The 25,001-nt window shown below is 45.0% G+C and overlaps 2 non-coding genes across 2 annotated transcripts; both read left to right on the forward strand.

Annotated features, from left to right (window-relative positions):
- Nucleotides 1-6,308: 6,308 nt before the first annotated feature.
- Nucleotides 6,309-6,412, forward strand: LOC129022241 (U6 spliceosomal RNA). Its single transcript, XR_008496320.1, has one exon. It is a non-coding gene; the product is annotated as a U6 spliceosomal RNA (small nuclear RNA).
- Nucleotides 6,413-8,978: 2,566 nt separating this feature from the next.
- LOC129022168 (U7 small nuclear RNA) lies at nucleotides 8,979-9,040 on the forward strand. Its single transcript, XR_008496256.1, has one exon. It is a non-coding gene; the product is annotated as a U7 small nuclear RNA (small nuclear RNA).
- Nucleotides 9,041-25,001: the final 15,961 nt, after the last annotated feature.

Consider the following 25,001-nt stretch of genomic DNA (forward strand, 5'->3'; position numbering starts at 1 on the left):
AAGAGCCATCACACCCAGCCAAGAATTATTTTTCAAAATAATTTATTGATATATTTGGTGCATGTAATCATCCACTTTTTTTTTTTTTTTTGAGATGGGGTCCTGCTATGCTGCCCAGGCTGGAGTGCAGTGGCTATTCACATAGTGCACTATGGCCTTGAACTCCTAGACTCAAGCAATCCTCCTCTCTCAGCCTCCTGACTGGCCGGGACTAGAGGAATGTGCTACCATGCCCAGCTGGGACTTTGTTTTGAAGCCAATTTTTTTGATTATATGTAATTTTTTACTTTCTTTATATTTCTTCTTTATTTTTTATTTTTTGACACAGAGTCTTGCTCTGTCACCCAGGCTTTGCCTCAGTATCCCTAGTGACTGGGATTACAGGTGTGTACCACCACGCCCAGCTCCAATTTTTTACTTTCTCCAGTGGTTTCAAAACCAAACCTCCAGTTCAAATGCAACTTTAAAAATTATACTGCTACAATTTATGGATATTAAAATTACCCAAAGCCACAAACTATTTTCCTTTCTTTTACCCTATATTGACATATAATCAGACATATTGACCAATGAGAACATCTTCCTTCAGTCTCAGGTCGTGAAGAACAAAGGTTCTATTTTAACAACTGAAAATTTGAATCGAGTTTTGTAGCTTTTTTTTTTTTTGAGACGGAGTCTCGCTCTCTTGCCCAGACTGGAGTGCAGTGGCACGATCTCCACTCAATGCAAGCTCCGCCTCCCGGGTTGACGCCATTCTCCTGTCTCAGCCTCTGGAGTAGCTGGGACTACAGGTGCCCGCCACCACGCCCGGCTAATTTTTTGTATTTTTAGTAGAGACGGGGTTTCACCATGTTAGCCAGGATGGTCTCGATCTCCTGACCTTGTGATCTGCCTGCCTCGGCCTCCCAAAATGCTGGGATTACAGGCATAAGCCATCGTGCCCAACTGAGGTTTGTAGCTTTTTACTGAGTATTTTCACTTCTGGAACTTCATTCTGGAGAGTCATGTCATAAACAAGCCAATTTTTTTACGTGAGGATGTGTTTTGCAGCTTTGTTTGCAACTGTGAAAATTGGAAATAAACTCAACGCCCATCAGTAGGGAAGTGATTAATTATATTGTATATCTATATGGAAAAGTGAGGGATTGATTAAAAAAAAAAAAAAAAAAAAGGAATGGCCAGACGTGGTGGCACACGCCTGTAATCCCAGCACTTTGGGAGGCCGAGTTGGGTGGATCACCTGAGGTCAGGAGTTCGAGACCAGCCTGGCCAACATGGTGAAACCCCGTCTCCACTAAAAATACAAAAATTAGCCAGGTGGTGGTGCATACTTGTAATCCCAGCTACCTGGGAGGCTAAGGGAGGAGAATCATTTGAACACAGGAGGCAAAGTTTGCAGTGAGCTGAGACTGGGCCACTGCACTCCAGCCTGGGTGATGGAGTAAGACTCTGTTTCAAAAAAAAAAAAAAAAATGAGGCAGAAAGTTTATGTAATGACGTAGAAAGTTATGTAGACCAGTGCTAGGAAGTGCTACCCAATAGAACTTTCTGCAATGATGGAATGTTCTATGCTGTGCTGTCCAATAAAGTAGCCACTAGTCACATGTAGTACTCGAAATGTGGCAAGTGCAGTGGAGAAACTGAGTGTGTAATGTAGCTAAAGTAATTATTTATTTTATGTTATTAATTAATTTATTTTTAGAGACAGGGTCTTGCAATCTTGCCCAAGCTGGTCTTGAACTTCTGGCCTCGAGCAATTCTCCTTCCTCAGCCTCCCAAGAAGCTGGGATGTTAGGTGTGTGCCACTGCACGCCGCTATTTATTTGAATTTAAATTCCCACATGTGGCCTATGATATTGTACTAGACCTCACATATTTCAAATGTGTTTTGAGAACAGACTAGTTGAAAAATGAAGAGTATGATTCCTCTAAAAGATAATAAATATGTTAATTTATAAATTTTTAAAAGTCAGAAAATACACTGAACTAGTAATAGTGGGTTTCCCTGAGACATGCTGAAGACTCTTTTTTTTTTTTTTTTTTTGAGACGGAGTCTCCTTTTGTTTCTGAGGCTAGAGTGCAGTGGCAGGATCTCGGCTCCCTGCAACCTCTGCCTCCTGGGGTCAAGTGATTCTCCTGCCTCTGCTTCCCGAGTAGCTGGGACTACAGGCGTGTGCCACCATGCCCGGACAATTTTTGTATTTTTAGTAGAGACAGGGTTTCACCATATTGGCAAGGCTGGTCTTGAACTCCTGACCTTGTGATCCACCCACCTCAGCCTCCCAAAGTGCTGGGATTATAGGTATGAGCCACTGTGCCTGGCCATGTTGAAGACTTTTAATACCATATATTCATACAGTATTTGAATTTTTAAATAAGGAACATAATTTGTTTTGAAATAAACACTACAAAATAAAGTCAAACTCTGAAATTCTAAAGTACTTCAAGTTAAATGAACCGAGAGCGTGGTTGGAGGAGAAACCTGAGAGAATCTTCTGGAAGAATTGCCAGAATTTCACGTACTCTGAGGAAGATGCTGGGGCTGACAGGTTTGAAGCCACCAGGTGGGGTTAACAAGGTACCATGGGGGCTCTTAGGAGGTGGGTTTAGGAAACAATTTTCTTTTTTTCTTTTTTTTTATGATGGAGTTTCACTCTTGTTGCCCAGGCTGGAGTGCAATGGTGCAATCTCGGCTCACCTCTGCGTCCTGGGTTCAAGCGATTCTACTGCCTCTGCTTCCCGAGTAGCTGGGATTACAGGCATGTGCCACCATGCCTGGCTAATTTTGTATTTTTAGTAGAGATGGGGTTTCTCCATGTTGGTCAGGCTGGTCTCGAACTCCTGACCTCAGGTGATCCGCCCACCTCGGCCACCCAAAGTCCTGGGATTACAGGTGTGAGCCACCGCGCCCAGCCTAGGAAACAATTTTCATAAAGACAAAGAAAGCTGAACTCTAACGCTCTGCTCCTCTGGTGGGTTGCAAATTCTAGAATAGTGTCTTCTTACTGTATCCCAGTGCTTAGCACAATGACTAGCACAGAATCACTGTGCAGTAGACAGGAATGAAAGCCTGACAAGATGCTTCAAAGCCTTCATTACTGGGAATTCAGCATCCAAGTTTAAACATGGTCTCTGTTGGTACTAAAGTGCACCCAGGTTTTAAGTATTTTTAAAAAGTGCCCAAAATATAATGGAAAGAAGCCGATACTTTCCTTTGCCAGGCCCTCCCTGCCAAGTCTAATAAACTGATAGATGTAAATTAGCATTGGGAGGACAGGCATTGTGGGGAAGGACAGAAATCTCTCTTTGCCTTCAGGAAGTTGCAATTAGGTAGATTGACTCTGTGGGATAGAGGTAGGGGTGAGGATAACAGATTTTTTTTTTTTTTTTTTTTTGAGATGGAGTCTTGTTCTGTCAAGCAGGCTGGAGTGCAGTGGCGTGATCTCGGCTCACTGCAGCCTCCGCCTCCTAGGTTCAAGTGATTCTCCTGCCTCAGCCTCCCGAGTAGCTGGGATTACAGGCAGTGCCACCACACCCAGCTAATTTTTGTTGTTGTTGTTGTATTTTTAGTAGAGACAGGGTTTCCCCAGGCTGGTCTCGAACTCCTGACCTCAAGTGATCCACCTGCCTTGGCCTCCCAAAGTGCTGGGATTACAGGTGTGAGCCACTGCACTCGGCCTGAGGATAACATAGATCTAAAGGCCCTTGATGTGGAGAGTTTTTTCTTAAACTTGAAAGGTAACGGTATTCTCCACACTAGCAGGGGCAGAGGAATTTGAGGGAGTGCTCTGATTAGCGTAGTGTGATTTCTTGTTCATCCCTGAACTATAAGGCAGTGTTGATGGTAGGGGCATGGAATACAGGTCTCTGATTGGCTGACTTGGGTGGGTAGATGGGGCGTGTGCAGTAAGGCAACATGATTGACAGCTTCCCCATGCCCTAGTGGAGTCAGGAAGAAGTTCCCTAAAGGTAGTGGGATGGCTGATGGAGGAAAAATTTTGCTGGGAAGATGAGAGCAATGTGCCGCACAGCTCTGGGGGACGCCATTCTCACAGAATCACACAGATAATGTACATCCTTCTTCCTTGCTTAAAATTCCCAAACTGCTACCTCAGCTGCCCAGTATTAATACAGTAAAACAGACTTACCCATCCCTATGGGAGTCACCTCAGCCTCAGAGGCACCCCTGTCTCCATCCCATTATCTCTGGATGACGTGGCTTCTGCTGGTTTAGTCAGGTTGTGGCTTCTCAGGAGCTAGTAGCCTGTGGCCAAAGCATACATTTATTTACCCCTAAATTATACACTCCTATTATATCCACAATTATGTACTCCACACAGTATATGGTGGTCCAGTGTATAAATATGGAGGCATAACCAGATAACTGGAATCTAATCATTCTACAAATATTAACTAAGGCCCCACCACGTGTTGGACCTTTGTTTTTATCTCTCTAGGTCTCAGTTTCCTCATCTATGAAATGAACATAATTCCGTTTGAGGATTCAGAGGCAGTACACATCAAATGTTTATCACAAGTACCTGGCACCCAGCACACACTCAATAAACAATAGTTGGGCTGGGCACGGTGGCTCACGCCTGTCATCCTATGGGAGGCCGAGGTGGGTGGATCACTTGAGCCCAGGGTCTCACTATGTTGTCCAGCCTGGGAAACTAGCCTGGGCAACATAGTGAGACCCTGTCTTTACAAAAAGTACAAAACATTAGCCAAGTGTGGTGTCTGCCTATATCCCAGCTACTTGGGAGGCTGAGGTAAGAGGATTGCTTAAGCCGAGGAGCTTGAGGCTGCAGTGAGCTATGATCGCACCACTGCACTCCAGCCTGAGCCTCAGAGCAAGACTGTCTCAAAACAAAAACAAAAAACTAAAAAAAAAAAACCCACAGCTGTTATTAGTGTTCCAACATGTCTGGTGACCCTCAATTATGTAGCCACTGAGTTTTTTGTTTTTATTTTTTTTGAGACAGAGTCTCTCTCTGTGATCCATGCTGGAGTGCCGTGGCACAATCTCGGCTCACTGCAACCTGTGCCTCCTGGATTCAAGCAATTCTCCTGCCTCAGCCTCATGAGTAGCTGTGATTATAGGCACGCGCCACCATGCCTGGCTAATTTTTATATTTTTAGTAGAGACGGGGTTTCACCATGTTGGTCAGGCTGGTTTCAAACTCCTGACCTTGTGATCCACCTGCCTCGGCCTCCCAAAGTGCTGGAATTACAGGTGTAAGCCACCGCGCCCGGCCTGAGTTTTAAGTATGTTGCATTATACTTAGGATGCCAAGAAAATAAGACATACTTCTTTCCCTTCCGGAAAAAGCAGGCCATTTGGGAAGGCAAGTCTCTCACTTGTATAGATCAGAGATAATCCCAAGAAGTGGGTGCCAAGGCACTCCTAGATAAGCTGCCCCTGCTCCTAGAAACCTGATCGGTTGCAGCGAAGGCCAGTTGGGAAAGCAACCCTATTATATGCCCTCAGTTATGGGGTCCTTACAGTCACGGTCACAGGGTATTGCTTCATTAAGCTTCTCTGCTCTTCTTCTCCATGAAGAGACTGTCTCTCCATCAATCCAATTCTTTGTTTTTGTGTTTTTTTTTTTTTTTCGAAATGGAGTTTCCCTCTTGTTGCCCAGGCTGGAGTTCGGTGGTGTGATCTCGGCTCACTGCAACCTCTGCCTCCCAGGTTCAAGTGATTCTCCTGCCTCTGCCTCCTGAGTAGCTGGAATTATAGGCGCCCGCCACTATGTCCAGCTAATTCTTTGTATTTTTATTTATTTATTTTGAGATCAAGTCTCTCTGTCACCCAGGCTGGAGTGCAATGCCACAATCTCAGCTCACTGCAACCTCCTCCTACTGGGTTCAAGCAATTCTACTGCCTCAGCCTCCCCAGTAGCTGGGATTACAGGTGCCCACCACCACGCCCAGCTAATTTTTGTATTTTTAGTAGAGACAGGATTTCACCATGTTGGCCAGGCTGGTCTCAAACTCCTGACCTTGTGATCCACCCACCTCAGTCTCCCAAAGTGCTGAGATTACAGGCGTGAGCCACTGCGCCCAGCCTAATTTTTTGTATTTTTAGTAGAGACAGGGTTTCATCATGTTGGCCAGGCTGGTCTCAAATTCCTGACCTCAGGTGATCTGCCTGCCTCAGCCTCCCAAAGTGCTGGGATTACAGGTGTGAGCCACCGTGCCCGGCCTCTCAATCCAATTCTTTGGATTCCCAGCAGTTTGATTGTTTTCAAAATCTATCAGAGATGAATACGTGGTAATTGACTCATTCAAAAATATATATTGACTGCTGGCTTCAGCAGCACATATGCCAAAAATCGGAACAATACAGAGATTAGCATGGCCCGTGAGCAAGGATGACTGGCAAATTCACAAAGCGTTTCATATGTGTATATATATTGAGCACCTACTATGCATTACACATGCCTATAAGCAAAAGGTAGGCAGGAGTGAGCAAGGCAGATATTGACTTTTTTTTTTCCCCCCCAAGATGGAGTCTTGTTCTGTCACCCAGGCTGGAGTGCAGTGGTATGATCTGGGCTCACTGTAACCTCTGCCTCCCAAGTTCAAGTGAGTCTTCTGTCTCAGCCTCCCAAGTAGCTGGGATTACAGGCATGCACCACCTCACCCGGCTAATTCTTGTATTCTTAGTAGAGACGGGGTTTCACCATGTTGGCCTGGCTGGTCTTGAACTGTTGACCTCGTGGTCCGCCTGCCTCGGCCTCCCAAAGTGCTGGGATTACAGGTGTGAGCCACCGCACCCGGCCCCAGATATTGACATTTTGATGGGAAAGAAGACAATAAACAGAAATAGATACACAATCTGTCAGGAAATGATAGAGCTCTAAAGAAAAAGAAAGCAAGGTAAGGGGGAGCATAGGGACTTAAAACTATGTCTGCAAATTCCTTGACACTCCTCCCTGCAGAGGATGAAGCCTAGTTTCCTTCTCCTTGAGCATGGGCTGGTGTGTGTGCCCACATCTAGTGAATATAGCAGAGTGATGCGATGTCGCTTCTGAGAGTCTTTATGCCCAGCTCTTTCTGTCTCTTGGGATGCCGGCCCTTGGAATCCAGCCACCATATTGAGAGGAAGCCCAAGCCACAAGGAAGCCACATTAGAGGTTTTGAGTGACAGCCCCAGCTGCACTTGGGTGACAAAGAACATGTGATCTGTCCTCAGCCTCTGACTCTTTTTTGTTTTTTTTTGAGGTGGAGTTTTGCTTTTTGCCTAGGCTGGAGTGCAATGGCACGATCTCAGCTCACTGCAACCTCCACCTCCCAGGTTCGAGCGATTCTCCTGACTCAGCCTCCCGAGTAGCTGGGATTACAGGAGTGCACCATTATGCCCCACTAATTTTTGTATTTTTAGTAGAGACGGGGTTTTGCCATGTTGACCAGGCTGGTCTCAAACTCCTGACCTCAGGTGATCCGCCTGCCCTGGCCTCCCAAAGTGGTGGGATTACAGGTGTGAGCCACCGCCCCCAGCCTAGCCTCTGACTCTTAACAGCTGTAGTCCCAATAAATATGGACAGAGAAAGCTGTCTCCACTATGCCCTTTCTGAATTCCTGGCCCACAGAAGCCAGATGAAATTATAAATCATGATTATTGTTTTAAGCCATTCATCTTGGGGGATGATCTGTTACACAGTAAGGAATAGTTAATAAAGTGGAGAGGACGGGGCATGGTGACTCACAGCCTGTAATCCCAGCACTTTGGGAGGCCAAGGCAGGCTGATCCCTTGAGGTCAGGAGTTTGCGACCAGCCTGGCCCGCATGGTGAAACCCTGTCTCTACTAAAAATACAAAAATTAGCTGGGCGTGGTGGCGGGCGCCTGTAGTCCCAGCTACTTGGGAGGCTGAGGCAGGAGAGTCGCTTGAGCCCAACAGGCGGAGGCTGCGGTGAGCTGAGATCACACCATTGTACTCCAGCGTGGGTGACAGAGTGAAACTGTCTCAAAATAAATAAATCAATAAAATATAAAATATAAAATATAAAATATAAAGGGGCGAGAGACTGAGGTGGAAGGTGGTAGGAGAGCGAGTGCTAATTAAACAGGGTGGTCAGGGCAGACCTTTCTGATGTGGGGACATCTGAGCAGAGACCTGGATGAAGTGGGGGAGCAACTGACGTGGATACAGGGCAGAAGCTTTCAAGGGGAGAGAAGGACCAGGGCAAAGGCCCTGGTGCAGGAATGCGCTTGTGGTTCAGTACAGGGACCAGTATGGCTGGAGCAATATGGAAGAGAAACACAGTGGCAGGAAATAAGATCAAAAAAAGGGGTGAGGAGAAATTGCAGGCTATGTAGACCTTTGCAGGGAATTGAGCAGAGAATGCTGCAATATGATCTCAGCTGAAGTTAAGGTTACTTCGGCTGCTGTACAGAAAAACAGCGGTTAGTGAAAGCATGGAAGGAGGGAGAAGCCAGCTGGGAGGCTACGATGGTTGTCCAGGTGAGACATGGACGGTGGCCAGCACTAGTGCAGTGGAGGAAGTGAGAGGTGGTCAAAATATGGATATATTAAAGGTAATGCTGATTGGACTCACTTTTTGATAGAAGCAGGGTATCAGAGAAGCAGAGGCTGGCAGAGCGGATGAGCTCTAGGCGGGACTCAATGTGTAGACCATAGACCAGCAGCATCAGCAGCATCTGCATCGCGTGTGAGAAATGAGGACTCTCGAGCGCTGCCTCTACCTACTGAATTTTAGCAAGACTACCAGGTGTTCCCCATGCACATCAAACTTTGAGAAATGCTATTCTAGGTTGCTCTCAAGTCTGGCTGCAGATTTGAAACACCTGGCAAGCTTTTAAGACACGTACCAATGTTAGGTCTGGAGGTGGAGGGGCTGTGTTTGTTGGTATTCATATTTTTTAGCTCCTCAGGTGACCCTCATTTAATCCTTGGCTCCCCATCCAGCCTTTCCACAAACTATTGGTTCTGACCCTTAAAATATATCCCAGTGTTATAGCTCTTATAGAATTTGTCTAGCAGGCTTTCCGGTTTTTGCCGGAAAGCCCCCTCATGCTTAAAATAATAATAATAATAATAATACTAAAACAAAATATATCTTAAGTCTCACGCCTGCAATCCCAGCACTTTGGGAGGCTGAGGCAGGCAGATCACTTGAGCTCAGGAGTTCGAGACCAGCCTGGCCAATGTGGTGAAACCCCATCTCTACTAAAAATACAAAAATTAGCAGGGTATGGTGGTGGGCACCTGTAGTCCCAGCTACTCAGGAGGCTGAGGCAGGAGAATCGCTTGAACCTGGGAGGCAGAGGTTGCAGTGAGCTGAGATCGTACCACGGCATTCCAGCCTGGGTAACAGAGCGAGACTCTGACTCAAAAAAAAAAAAAAAGAGATGAGGTCTTGCTATGTTGACCAGGCTGGTCTCAAATTCCTAGCCTCAAGTGATTCTGCTGCCTCAGCCTCCTGAGTAGATGGGACTACAGTTGTGAGCCACAGTGCCTGGCACTCCCACCCTCATTTATGTTATTTTTGGATTGAGTTTTCCTTTTGGTGTACAGTTGGTTTTTTTTTTTTTTTTTGGAGACAGGGTCTCACTCTGCCACCCAGGCTAGAGTGCGATGGTGCGATCTCAGCTCATTGTAACCTCGGCTTACTGCAACCTCCGCCTCCTGGGTTCAAGTGATCCTCCTGCCTCAGCCTCCCAAGTAGCTGGGATTACAGGCGTGCACCACCATGCCCAACTAATTTTGGTATTTTTTGGTAGAAACGGGGTTTCACCGTTTTGGCCAAGCTGGTCTCAAACTCCTGGCCTCAAGTGATCCGCCTACCTCAGCCTCCCAGAGCCTGGGATTACAGGCATGAGCTGACGTGTTTTAACTCATCTATCAATTTGTGTTACTATCAGGAGGCAGACCAGTTCCAGCACTCTGAAGAGCTGCCATGGGACACCCTTTTTATAACCACACCATCCTTCTACACCTAAGAGAAGATCTGGTGCTGGGATTACAAGGCGAGGATGAGTGAACTCAGGTGTGATGATTGAAGACTTGTGGGCAAAGAGACCCAGCAGGTCGAGATAGAGACATTTTTCCAACTTCAATCTAGGACTCAATGAGGATAGCAAATACATTTCCTCTGATGTGCCCACTCCACCCAACTGCCTGGCAGGCTGGATTGCAAAGGCCTCTAAGGCATATCAGGGCTCAACTGAAGAATGTAATGGTTGATTAGTGATGCCTCTTGTGGACACAGGCCAATGGGAGGGGGTGCATGTGCTGGAGAGTGTTGTTAGTGTCAGGGCTGATTGTCTACCAAGAGGGCGGGGAACGCCCCAGGGGAATGGGAGAGAAAGCCGAAATCAGACACCCATACATATTGTTTTTGTTTTTGAGACAGAGTTTCGCTCTTGTTGCCCAGGGCAGAGTGCAGTGGCGCAATCTCGGCTCACTGCAACCTCTGCCTCCTGAGTTCAAGCGATTCTCCTGCCTCAGCCTCCCGAGTAGCTGGGATTAACAGGCACCTGCCACCACTAATTTTTGTATTTTTAGTAGAGATGGGGTTTCGCCATGTTGGACAGGCTGGTCTTGAACTCCTGACCTCAGGTGATCTGCCCACCTCAGCCTCCCAAAGTGCTGGGATTAGAGGTGTGAGCCACCACCCCAGGCCCAGTATATTTTGGATATTAGATCTGAAATACTCCGTCTTTGAAATGTTTATACCATCTGTCTTTAGTTGTGCTCAGTAACAAGAATCATGACTTCCTTATAAATGCATAAAATCTCAGGGAGACAGAGAATTATGTCTGTGTGAGTATTTACAGTAGTGCTTAAAAATCCCGGATTGATTACAAGCTATCCCAGATGGCTTCAAACACAACAACACTGAAAGGAAGCAAGTTTATCATCAAAGAGAAAACTAGGAAGCAACTGTGGGAAATCACAGTTTGTCTAGATAAGAGAAGTCTACAAAGAGGCAGCAGGAGGCATTTGAACTGTTTTGAATTCTTATTGTAGTGGTGGTTACACAACTCTGAAAGTATGTTAAAACTCATAGAACGTACATACATATAGAAAGTCAATAATTTAAAAATCTAAAATCTATTTAGCCATATAATATGATGCTATAGAACTTGGTTTGCTGCTGGGCATGGTGGCTCACGCCTATAATCTCGGCACTTTGGGAGGCCGAGGTGGGTCAGGAGTTCAAGACCAGCCTGGCCAAAATAGTGAAACCCTGTTTCTACTAAAAATACAAAAATTAGCCAGGTGTGGTGGCGCATGCCTGTAGTTCCAGCTACTCGAGAGGCTGAGGCAGGAGAATCTCTTGAACCTGTTGAACCTGGGAGGCGGAGGTTGTGGTGAGCCGAGATCATGCCACTGTACTCCAGCCTGGGCAACAGAGCCAAAAAAAAAAAGAAGTTCGTTTGCCAAAATGTGGTACACACAGAGCTGGTTGTACACAAGATGATATAAGACGAAACGCAGATGAACATTTGAATTGTATAGTTATGTATTTGCATTAATTCATATTAGAAGAATGTCTAGTTTATCAAGCCTATAATTTCAAAAAGACAATTATATAAGGTTAGGCTAAGTAGAAATATGAGTTGCTTTAAAGGAAAATATAAAGTAAATAATTATACAGGTTTATGCATATAGACAAGACTTTTGATCGGGGTATGGGAATAAAGTTATTTGTCTGAAAGTCCTACCTTGACTGAGTGTGGTGGCTCATGCTTGTAATCCCAGAATTTGAGAAGGGGGGCCAAGACAGGAGGATTGCTTGACCCCAGGAATTTGAGGCCAGCCCTGGCAACACAGTGAGACCCTGTCTCTAAAAAAAAAATAGAAAAATTAGCCAGGCATGGTGGCGCGTGCCTATGGTCCCTGATACTCCAGAGGCTGTGGTAGGAGGATGGCTTCAGCCCAGGAATTTGAGGCTGCAGTGAGCTACAACTGTGCTACTGCACTCCAGCTTGGGTGACAGAGTGAAACACAATCTCAAAAAAAAAATTCCTAGTGTTATAGAGTTTATAATCTAGCAAGTGCAGAAAAACAGAGATATTAAAAGATTATGTAATAATTTAAAAAATCAGTTACCAATGCATGACACTGTGAATGTATTTAATGCCAGTAAACTGTACACTTTAAAATGGTTGAAATGCTAAAATTTATGTTATATATATTTTAACATGATAAAAACCCAATTTCCAAACATATATTAAAAATGATGCCATGCCCGGGTACAGTGGTTTACACCTATAATCCCAGCACTGTGGGAGGCTGAGGCAGGTGGATCGCCTGAGGTCAGGAGTTCGAGACCAGCCTGACCAACATGGAGAGATTTTGTGTCTACTAAAAATGCAAAAATTAGCCGGGTGTGGCGGTGCATGCCTGTAATCCCAGCTACACAGGAGGCTGAGGCAGGAGAATTGCTTGAACCCGGGAGGCAGAGGTTGCAGCCATTGTACTCCAGATTGGGAGATCGTACCATTGCACTCCAGACTGGGCAACAAGAGTGAAACTCAGACTCAAAAAAAAAAAAAAAAAAAGATGCCATTTTTGTAAAAGGTAAAAGACATGCACATGTCTTTCTTATGCATAGGAAATTGGAAGAATGGATAGATACTTTTATACATAGGAAATTGGATAGAAAGATAATACTGGTGGCTGGGCGCGGTGGCTCACGCCTGTAATCCCAGCACTTTGGGAGGCCGAGGCAGGCGGATCATGAGGTCAGGAGATCCAGACCATCCTGGCTAACATGGTGAAACCCCATCTCTACTAAAAAAATACAAAAAAATTAGCCAGGCGTGGTGGCAGGCGCCTGTAGTCCCAGCTACTCGGGAGGCTGAGGCAGGAGAATGCATGAACCTGGGAGGTGGAGCTTGCAGTGAGCCGAGATCACGCCACTGCACTCCAGCCTGGGGGACAGAGCGAGACTCCGTCTCAAAAAAAAAAAAGAAAAAGAAAAAAGAAGAAAGATAATACTTGTTATTTTTGGATAAGATTCTGACTGATTTTTTTTTTTTTTTTTGGGACAGAATTTTGTTCTTGTTGCCCAGGCTCCAATGCAATGGCACAATCTGGGCTCACTACAATCTCTGCCTCGCGGGTTCAAGTGATTCTCCTGCCTCAGCCTCCCAAGTAGCTGGGATTACAGGAAGGTGCCACCATGCCCAGCTAATTTTTTGTATTTTTAGTAGTGATGGAGTTTCACTATGTTGGCCAGGCTGGTCTTGAACTCCTGACCTCGGGCCATCCACCCGCCTCAGCCTTCCAAAGTGCTGGGATTACAGGCGTGAGCCATCATTGAGTGATTTTCATTGTTTACTTACCTTGTCCAACATCTTATAGAATACATACATATTAATTTACAATAAGGTTTTATTGAAGAGGCTTTTTTTTTTTTTTTTTGGAGACAGAGTTTCACTCTGTTGTCCAGGTTGGAGTGCAGTAGCACAGTCTCGGCTCACTGCAACCTCTGCCTCCCAGGTTCAAGTAATTCTTGTGCCTCAACCTCCCGAGTAGCTGGGATTACAGGCATGCACCACCACACCCAGTTAATTTTTGTATTTTTAGTAGAGACGGGATTTCGCCATGTTGGCCAGGCTTGTCTCGAACTCCTGGCTTCAAGCAATCCGCCCGCCTTGGCTTCCCAAAGTGCTGGGATTACAGGCATGAGCCACTGTGCCCGGCCGACGTTTCTGTGATTTTTTATTGAATGGCCAAAAAAAGGAGGGAAGGAGGGAGGGGTATCCTGGGGAGGTCAACGGAAATAAAACCAAAATAAGATTTGAAAAAAGAAAACCACTAAAAATGCAATGTGGCATCTTAGATCCTAGAACAGGAACAAGACATTAGTGGAAAAATTAATAAAATCCAAATAAAGTCTAGAGGTCAGTTAACGGTGTTTTGCTAATGTTAATTTCTCAGTTACGTGGTATGTAAGATGTCAAAATCTGGGGAAATTGAGTAGAGAGTATGTGTGAACTCTTAATACAATGTCTTTGTAACTTTTTGGTGAAATTAAAATTACTCCAAAACAAGAAATGTATTTTAAAAATTTAAGTTTAGAGGTTGGAATCATCTTTTTCCTCTTCAGTTTCTATTACCGTCATTAACAATAGCCACCAATGACTAACGGCTAACTTTGGAATTTCCACAAATAGCAGGAGAAAACCATTTGGAGTAGGCAACTATTGAAAAGTTACGTTTAGATAGTCCCAAAACAAAAGAGAGAGATTTGCAAATTCAGAGGTGATTTTCTGTTTTCTTTTTTTTCTTAGCGTTCTATAAAAGTTCAGTGACGACTTTTAGAAATGCTCCTGTGGATATCCTTAGCTTCCAGGGCTGGATCCAGCACCCTCTAGCCTTCTATGACTCAATCCATGCATATAGATTAGGGGCCAGATACTCTACTTGCATTTCCAGAAATATGAGGGGGGAGTACTTCCCAAGGAGAGGATGTAGTCTCTTTGAAATCTGACCCTTTAAAAGTTGGGCTGCTGGACATTAATAAGGAAGAATTGAAAGTGCAGATCAATAAGACTTGCTGAAAATAAAACACACATTAGCATAGAGTGTTCTCCCTATAACCAAGATTAATGCCTTTTTAAACCAAACCAGAGCACAAAGGTATATCTTTGAGGCTAATTGCCGCTAGCAGATTGCAGAGAGAAAGAAAGACAGGCTTGGGGGCAGGGGCTGGTGGACAAAACCCAATTGCAGAACTCCTAAGAGCAGGAGTGAAATGAAAATAACCCCTTGAGTTATGCAGAGAATTTAACCAGCACTGGGCTCGGTTTTATTAGGCATGAATTTGAAATTTAAATACGTTCTGGGGACAATGCCTTTTTACAGCATAGCCAGGAGCTTGCCAAATAGGAGCACAGCAAGTTTATTAACAAGAGGACATGATCAAACATAAAATAGCAGGCTAAGGACTCCTTTTCTTGTACAGCCACGCTGAAAAGACTTCTGTGGAATTCCAATCCTGCTCTCGACACACCCCTTGTCTAGGACTGTATTTACTCAAACAGCCACCCTCATTTCCTTTTAAAATTTATTTGTCATTAGCCATTACTCACTGCAAAGCCACTTTTTGAGATTTTAATATCCCTTTTAATAAGGCACTATTTTTTGAAAACTACAGTACCAACATTTTTGTTGGTGCAGTGTTTTTTGGTATTTGAAAAACTATGAAATCAGAAGAACTTGTGGCTTGAGATAGTCCCAGATGCATAAATACCCTAAATCAAACGGGCACTTGTTTAGAATGCTTTCTAAGGATGTTCCTCACCCATCTAAAACCCTTCCGACATATCGCATCGTGGTTAAGCAGGTAGAATCTAGAACATGATTGTCTGGGTCTAAACCCAGGCCTCCTCCACCTTGGCCTTGGGCAAGTTCCTTAACCTTTCTGTACCTGATGTCCTCATTTTTAAAATGGGGCTAATAGTAGTCCCCACCTCATAGGGTTGTTTTAAGGGTATACATGTGTGTATACATATGTGTGTACACATATTGCATATGTATATATTGCACATGTAATTGTGTGTGTGTTTATATATAGATATGTGTGTGTGTGAATTTATATATAGATGTGTGGGTGTGTGTGTATTGTACTTCCAGGAGAATTCTCAATAAATGGCAGCTGTGGTTGTTTTAGCTTTTTATTGTATTATGGCTGTGAGGCAGACCTTGTGTTCCTGTGTTTTTTCCCCAGGGGTAGTTTGGCCATGGAAATGAATGGGGTGGCAGGTGATGCTGGGGAGACCAAGGAAAGCAGGAAGAGTGAGGTTGGGAGCGAGAGAAAAGAAGGACGGGAGGTCCAGTCTCAGCTCCTTGCCCTTCTCCTGCCATCTCACTAGCCTCTTACCCAGACTTAGTCTCTCAGCTCTTCCCTTTGTTTTCTCCTGAGTTGATCCATTTTCTTAAAGTCTGACTGTCTTTCCTAACAATGTATTAGAAAATAAATAATAAGGCCGGGTGCAGTGGCTCACACCTATAATCCCAGCGCTTTGGGAGGCCGAGGCGGGCAGATCACATGCAGTCAGGAGTTCAAGACCAGCCTGACTAACATGGTGAAACCCCGTCTCTACTAAGAATACACAAATTAGCCGGGCATAGTGGCGGGCACCTGTAACCCCAGCTGCTCGAGAGGCTGAGGCAGCAGAATTGCTTGAACCCCGGAGGCAGAAGTTTCAGTGAGCTGAGATCGTGCCATTGCACTCCAGCCTGGGCGATAGAGCAAAACTCCGTTTAAATAAATAAATAAATAAATAAATAAATAAATAAATAAATAAGCAAGCTAGCTGTGGTGGCGCATGCCTGGAGTCCCAGCTACTCAGCAGCTGAGGCAGAAGAATTGCTTGAACCCAGGAGGCAGAGGTGGCAGTGAGCTGAGATTGCACCACTGCACTCCAGCCCGGGTGACAGAGGAGACTCCATTTCAAAACAAACAAACAAACAAAAAACCCCCACCAAACTCCTGGTCAACCTCGAATCTGCATTCTTACAGGATTCACCTGCTTGGCTCCTGGCAACTCTATCCCACCACTGGCAAAACAACGGACAAACAAATAAACAAAAAAAAAACAAACAGGAGATTTCTTTGACTTTTCGATTTCTCTGCTTTCCCATCCAACCCAGCCATCCATCTTCACCTTTAAAACAGATTCGGAATCGGACCCTCCTCTCCATCCCCACTGCTCCCATCCTGGTCCAAATCGGGACGTGGTGCTAACTCCCCAGCTGCCTCCTGCCCCATGCCCTGTTCTTCACACAGCAGGCCGAGTGATGCCACGGAAGTTCAGGCTGAACTACGTAGCTCACGTGCAGTCTCAGCTGACGCCTGAATCCCCACAATCTCTGCCTCCCTTGACTCCTGACCACAGCTACCCTACTTTCTCCCCCTGGCTGCCTCTTCCAGCCACACCAGTCTCCTCGCTGCTCCACGAGTCCCCCAGGAGGCTCTGCCTTTGGACCTTGGCACTGGCTGTGCCCTCAGTCTGGGGCAATTCCCCCATATTCCATGCCCCCCTCCTCCCTTGCTCTGTCCTTCCTTCAAATCACCCTCAGTGGGGCGAAGTGGCTCACGCCTGTAATCTCAGCACTTTGGGAGGCCAAGGTGGGCAGATCACTTGAGGTCAGGAGTTCAAGACCAGACTGGACAACATGGTGAAACCCTGTCTCTACTAACAATACAAAAAATAACTGGGCGTGGTGGCGGGCACCTGTAATCCCAGCTATTCGGGAGGCTGAGGCGGGAGAATCGCTTGAACACAGGAGGCAGAGGTTGCAGTGAGCCGAGATCATGCCATTGCACTCCAGCCTGGGCGATAAAGTGAGACTCAAGTCTAAAAAAATAAAAAATATATAAAAAAAAAATCACCTTTTCTGTGACCTTCACTGACCTCTGGATATAAAATGACAATCCTTACCCATCAGCACTGGTTCCTCTCTCTACTTTTTTTTTTAAATCCATAGCATTTACCACTATCTAACACATTATACATTTTACTTAGATTATTTTGTTGATTATTTGTCTCCTTTCCCTTACCACCCCCCAGCCCCCACCCCATGTGCGCACCATGAGATTAGGGGCTTTCTTCATTCATTGCTCTATCTGGAATAATGTCTAGCACATGGCAGAGCTCAAGCATTATTTGCTGAATGATTAATATCTGTCTACTCGACTACTACCATTTCATCTATTCAAATACTCAAAGTCAGGGGCTGTGTCTGTTTGTGCTTACTCCAATGGCTGGTGCATGGCAGTCATCCAGTACATTTTCTTGGGTGACTATACATGGGCTTTGTAGGGCATCTGCTTCCTTCTCTGCAATAGGAAAAATGGGGAGTGCTGATTAGAAAGCCTGCCGGGCGCGGTGGCTCACGCCTGTAATCCCAACACTTTGGGAGGCCGAGACAGGTGGATCACCTGAGGTCAGAAGTTCAAGACCAGCCTGACTAACATGGTGAAACCCTGTTTCTACTAAAAATGCAAAATTAGCTGGGCGTGGTGGCACATGCCTGTAATCCCAGCTACTTGGGAGGCTGAGGCGGGAGAATCGCTTGAACCCGGGAGGTGGAGGTTGTGGTGAGCCAAGATCACGCCATTGCACTCCAGCCTGGGCAACGAAAGCGCAACTCTGTCTCAAAAAAAAAAAAAATAATTAAATTAAAAAAAAAATAGTAAGCCCAATCCTGCCTATGGGGGCAGCTTTCCCTTGGCCCCAGCACGGCAGCTTTTGCCTGTAATCTTAGCACATTGGGAGGACAAGGCAAGAGGACAGGTGAGGCCAGGAGTTTGAGATCAGTCTGAGCAACATAGTGAGACTCTGTCTCTGCAAAAAAAAATAAAAATTAGCCAGGTATGGTGGTGTGCACCTATAGTTCCAGCTACTTGGGAGGCTGAGGTGGGAGGATCGCTCGAGTCCAAGTGTTCGAGGCTGTAGTGAGCTGTGATGGCACCTTTGTACTCCACCCTGGGTGACGGAGTGAGACCCTGTCTCAAAAAAAAAAAAAAAAAAAGAAAGAGAGAAAGAGCTTTGTTTCCTGCATAACAAACCACCTCAACACTTAATGGCTTAATACAACCACCTATGTATCTCATAATTGTGCAGGCTGGTGAGGCAGGTCTTCCGGTGTGGGGCAGCTCAGCTGATCTCTTCGAATCAAATAATCCTCCCAGTCAACACAGATTAAAATCGAAACCCCTGGCAAGCAGAGGGCTTTTGTATTGAAGGAGGAAAACTCACCATCCCACAAAAGGTTGGCATGAAATTAAGGTGACAAGGGAAAAAAGGGCCATGAGCTACTGGCCAAATAATTCAGCTTAATCTCCAGGAAATGATTGTCATAGCCTTAGGAAGGTACATGTGCAGATTTGGAGAACCCTGGCTGAAACAGCCAGGCGGCCTCGGAAACAAATTCATATTGCATGCGACATGCCCAAGGGCAGCGGGCTCTGGCTGCAATCATGACTATATTACAGGAATGGAAATGAAGAATGGATTTGGGAGTGGCAGACATCTAATGATGATTACAGAGAACAGGAACCGCAAAATTATGATGGACCCACGGTTACTTTTTTTTTTTTTTTTTTTTTTTCAAAAACAGGATCTTGTTCTGTTGCCCAGGGTAGAGTAGCATAATCATAGCTCACTGCAGCCTTGAACTCCTATGCTCAAGTGATCCTCCTGCCTCAGCATCCCAAAATGCTGGGATTACAAGCGTGCACCACTATGCCTGGCTAATTTATTTTATTTCATTTTTTGTAGAGATTGAGGCTTGCTTTGTTGCCCCGGCTGATCACAGTTACTTTTGAGTATATATAATCAGTGGCTATCAGGAACACAAGAGGCCCAGTCACTTCCATTTCTTGAGATTCTCTGTATATTAAAAAATTTAAAAGGGGATATTCTGTGTGACATATTATCAAAACTGTGTGATATGTTAAATGTGTACAGTTTTAAATCATAACTCTTAACAAACCCCCAAAAAAGGCAAAAAAAGAAACAAAAACCCCAAAAACCAATGCAACATAATTGTGCTAGTCAAAGATAATTTTTTTTTTTTTTTTTTTGAGACGGAGTCTCGCTCTCTTGACCAGGCTGGAGGGCAGTGGCACAAATTTGGGTCACTGCAACCTTCACCTCCTGGGTTCCAGTGATTCTTGTGCCACAGCCTCCCGAGTAGCTGGGATTACAGCATGCACCACCACGCCCAGCTAAGTTTTGGATTTTTAGTAGAGACAGTGTTTCACCATGTTGGCCAGGCTGGTTTCGACCTCCTGACCTCAAGTGATCTGCCTGCCTCGGCCTCCCAAAGTGCTAGGATTACAAGCGTGAGCCACCGCGCCTGGCCAGCCAAAGATAGTTTTAAGAAACATTAATTCATTTGTGCTGTATGCTGTGGTCCAGTGATGAGACCCACGTTTAAAATTGTAGAAAATCTTCCTGATGATGAAATATTGTACAGAGCAACTGTCCTGAGCGCGTCAAAAAGTTAATGCTGGGCCAGGCACTGTGGCTTATGCCTGTAATCCCAGCACTGTGGGAGGCCAAAGCAGGAGGATTGCTTGGGTCCAGGAGTTCAAGACCAGCCTGGGAAATATAGTGAGACCCTGCCTGGCTTCCTTAATTTAGTATAATGTTTTTGAAGTTTCTCTTTATTGTGTCACAGAATTCCAGCCAGGCAAGGTAGTTTATGCCTGTCATCCCAGCACTTTGTGAGGCCGAGGCAGGAGGATCACTTAAGCGCAGAAGTTCAAGATCAGCCTGGATAACATAGCAAAACCCCATCTCTACCAAAAATTAATTTAAAAAATTAACTAAAAAAAAAAAAAAAAGCCAGGCATGGTGGCACACGCCTGTGGTCCATGTGGAAGCCTGAGGTGGGAGGATTGCTTGAGCCCAGGAGGTGGAGGCTGCAGTGGGCTGTGCTCACATCACTGCACTCCAGCCTGGGCACAGAGAGAGACCCTGTCTCAAAAAAAAAAAAAAAAAGTTAATGTCATTAAAAAAAACAAGCGGGGTGGCAGGGAGAGCTGGTCTAGATTTTATTTTTATTTGTTATTATTTTTTGAGACAGAGTCTTGCTCTGTCGCCCAGGCTGGAGTGCACTGGCGTGACCTTGGCTCATTGCAACCTCTGCCTTCCAGGTTCAAGTAATTCTCCTGCCTCAGCCTCCTGAGTAGCTGGGACTACAGGCGTGCTCACCATGCCTGGCTAATTTTTGTATTTTTAGTAGAGATGGGGTTTCACTATGTTGGCCGGGCTGATCTCGAACTCCCGACCTCAGGTGATCCTCTTGCCTTGGCCTCCCAAAGTGCTGGGATTACAGATGTGAGCCACTACGTCCCGCCTGGTCTAGATTTTAAAAGAGACACAGGATAGCCAGGTGCGGTGGCTCACACCTGTAATCCCAGCACTTTGGGAGGCCGAGTCAGGTGGATCACCTGAGATTCGGAGTTCGAGACCAGCCTGACCAACATGGAGAAACCCTATCTCTAATAAATATACAAAAATTAGCCAGGTGTGGTGGCACATGCCTGTAATCCCAGCTACTCAGGAGGCTGAGGCAGGAGAATTGCTTGAACCCGGGAGGCAGAGGTTGTGGTGAGTTGAGATCGTGCCATTGCACTCCAGCCTGGGCAACAGGATCGAAACTCCCCCTCAAAAAAAAAAAAAGAGAGAGAAACACACAGGACATATAACTACCACATGCAACGTGTGGGCCTTGATTAAATCCTGCTTTGAGTAAACCAGCTGTAAAAGATATTTCTGGGAAAAATGTGGTTGTTTTAAAAAGTCCTCCCTATTGTTTTGGAGATACAGCCTGAGAGATCTAGTGACAAACATTCATAAAGTCTATAATGTGAAATCTTCAAGGGAAAAAGAAATGATTAATGAAGCAAATACGGCAGCATGTGAACCATGATCCTATCTAGGCAATGGGTGCATGCATACAGATAGAAACTGCTGTCTGTGCTTTTCTACATGCTTGAGAATTTTCATAATAAAAAGTGAAAATAGAACACAGAACACTCAGGAGCTTAGGATAAGCATTAAGTACTGTATATACTTAATATAGTCGTCTGTATTATAAATGAGAGTGATTAGAAGACAATAGGAATATTTTGAGGAGAAAAAAAAGGGCATGAGGAATGTCATCTTCCCATCTTCTTCCCAGTGTTTCTCTGTGATTCTGAGGATGACCTCATGTGGAGATAATGTCAAAAGTCCACATTTTAGACCCTGCATCTGAAGACAGGGTCAAATGGCTTCCTTGATCTCCCTGTGATAGGATGGGGTGGCTATTGTCTTTTTCTTCCTTCATTTTGCCCTCCCGGTGATTCTATCAAAACTGAGATATTAGAATGACCCGACGGGCCCACCCAACTTCTTATAAGCACTCTGTTTACTTTCCAAAATGGAAGAGAGAAGGTGACTTAGGAGATAAGGAAAGAAGCTGATTAACCAGTTAAACCATTTCTGTTAGTTCAGTGATCAAATTTCACTGTATTATTTCCAATGTGAATAGTTAACTTCCCGGTACAGTCATATATAAAGAAGATAAGTTCAGATAGTAAATGACCATAGTTATATTCCCCTAGTCAGCTCCCCACCCCTCTCTGATCAGAAATCAGTTTCCTGATTGCCCTCTGAAACTTAGTATTGGAACCTAGAAGACACTGTTGGCCACAAACGCACGTCACAGTAGCAGACGCTGGATTAATTTTATTTTTGATGAAGGAATTCCTGAAGAACCAAAGTGCATGGATGCGACGTTTTGCAGCCTTCTACACAGTGAAATACCTTAGCATAGAATCAAACCATGGCAGCTTGTCACTCAGATCTGGGATTCACGGTTATCTGGAACTGACTCAGATTCCAAAATGCAAACAGTATTTTGAAACACCGAAAAATTCCAAAAAGCTTTTAAGATAGGTCCCATTCTTATACTCACTCAAACTCATCTACGGAGAAAAGAATCCATGGCTACGGGAGCTAACAACAAAATTAATTGCTTTCAATTTTTATAAAAGTTCTCAAGGAACTTCAAGAGCTGATGCAGGTGGGTGGAATTAAACATTAGCAAGAAGAGCTATATTGATTAAAAATCTAAATGTCTGACCTATCTCTTTATCTGATTTCAGTGGGCTGGCGGGGCGGCTCTGTCAATCAAGATAGCACGACCTCACATAACAATAGCATTTCTAAACACATAAAAATTCATAGAATGCACGTCTACACTTTTCTCTGTAGAATTAAAAAAAAAAAGATTCAATGAATTTTTTTTGAGAAGGAGTCTCGCTCTGTCACCCAGGCTGGAGTGCAGTGGTGCCATCTCAGCTCACTGCAACCTCCACCTCCTGGGTTCAAGCAATTCTCTTGCCTCAGCCTCCTGAGTAGCTGGGACTACAGGCACGTGCCACCACGCCTGGCTAATTTTTGTATTTTTAGTAGAGACAGGGTTTCACCATGTTGGCCAGGATGGTCTCGATCTCCTGACCTTGTGATCTGCCCACCTCGGACTCCAAAAGTGCTGGGATTACAGGCGTGAGCCACCACACCTGGCATGAATTTGTTTTTTAAGGGACACAAGGAAAGTTAATAGTTACTAGCCTAATATTGCATTCCCTGCATATGAAATCTTTATTCTGCTAATGTAAAATTCAAACAGCAGAAGCAGAAGGAAAATCATGTCATAGAAGCAATTCTTTCAGCACAGTTAAAAGTTGGGAATCAATGAATAGTGCAGACTCCTGCCATGTAGCAGTTAATATCAGAGGGTGGCAAACTGAGGCCCTTGGGCCAATTCTGTCTTTGCGAATAAAGTTTCCCTGAGAAACAGCCAAGCCCATTTCCCTATGGATTGTCTGTGGGGGCTTTTGTGCTGCAAAGACAGAGTTGAGTAGTTTAGGCAAAGGCCACTTGATCTGCAAAGCCTCACGTATTTACTATCTGGCCTTTACTAAAAACTGTGTTAATAACATGAATGTTGGAGTCAGGCAGGTCCAGATTGAGGATCCAGCTCTGTTCAGCTGTATGTCCTTGAGCACATTCCTGAAGATTTTCAAATCTCAGTCTTCCCACCTATTCAATGGGAGTAATAAGAAAAATAATAGCTAAATTTACTGAATGTTTACAATGTGCCCAGCACTGTTCAAGGTGCTTTGAATGTAGTAACTCATTTAAACTCACAGCAACCCTATGAAGAACACACTATGCTTGCCCGGGCATGGTGGCTCACGCCTGGAATCCCAGCACTTTGGGAGGCTGAGGTGGGCGGATCACCTGAGGTCAGAAGTTCGAGACCAGCCTGGCCAACATGATGAAACCCTGTCTCTACTAAAAATATAAAAATTAGCCGTGGTGGCACACACCTGTAATCCCAGCTACTCAGGAGGCTGAGGCATTAGAATCGCTTGAACCCAGGAGGTGGAGGTTGCAATGAGCCAAGATCACGCCACTGCACTCCAGCTTGGGTGACAGAGCGAGACTCCGTCTTTTTTTTTTTTAGGTGAGGGGATGGAGTCTCACTCTGTCACCCAGGATGGAGTGCAATGGCATGGTCTCAGCTCACTGCAACCTCCGCCTCCTGGATTCAAGCAATTCTCCTGCCTCAACCTCCCAAGTAGCTGGGACTACAGGTGCGTGCCACCACACCCGGCTAATATTTGTAGAGACGGGGTTTCACTATGTTGACTAGGCTGGTCTCGAACTCCTGACCTTGTGATCCTCCCACCTCAGCCTCCCAAAGTGCTGGGATTACAGGCATGAGCCACCGTGCCCAGTGAGACTCTGTCTTAAAAAAAAAAAAAAGATATTACTATGCTTGTCCCCCATTTTAAAGGTGAGGAGACAGGCTCAGAGAGCTGAAGTAACTTATCTAGAGTCCCACAGCCAGGAAGTGGTAGAGCTACAACCTCATCTGGTAATTATAAGTGTAAAGTGAGATTAGGCCTGTAGGAAACATGCTTTAACTGGTGCCTGTAATATAGCAAGCTTTCAAAAAATTAGATCTGCTTGCATATGGTGGTGCACGCCTGTAGTCTCAGCTACACTGGAGGATTGCTTGAGCCCAGGGGTTTGAGGCTGCAACGCGCTATGATCACACTGGGCAACATGGCAAGACCCCATCTCTAAAAAAATAAAAAGAAATAAAATAAATTATATCTGTTGCTATTATTAATTTGGAACATAAGCCATCAGAAATTAACAAATGAGTGGGAAACTGAGCTGACCCTTCAAATCTTGACTTCATAGCATGTTTATTTAACTGACATCTTCATGGGGGGCAGCTACCATGTCAAAATGGTGTTTGTTGTTCTGGGGAAGGTGATAGATTACGCAGAGTTTGCTTTCCTTGGTCTCTGGATTAACTGTCAGTTTTTTAAACAGGATTTTGACACGCTAAGATCTCCCAGAAAGTGTGCCATTAAAATGAAGAAGAAGAAAAACAAGAAACCTCATAGAGGTGAGACTAGAAGCTGAGTGTGT

This window comes from Pongo pygmaeus, chromosome 21, assembly GCF_028885625.2.
Source record: "Pongo pygmaeus isolate AG05252 chromosome 21, NHGRI_mPonPyg2-v2.0_pri, whole genome shotgun sequence".
NCBI classification, from domain to species: Eukaryota; Metazoa; Chordata; class Mammalia; order Primates; family Hominidae; genus Pongo; species Pongo pygmaeus.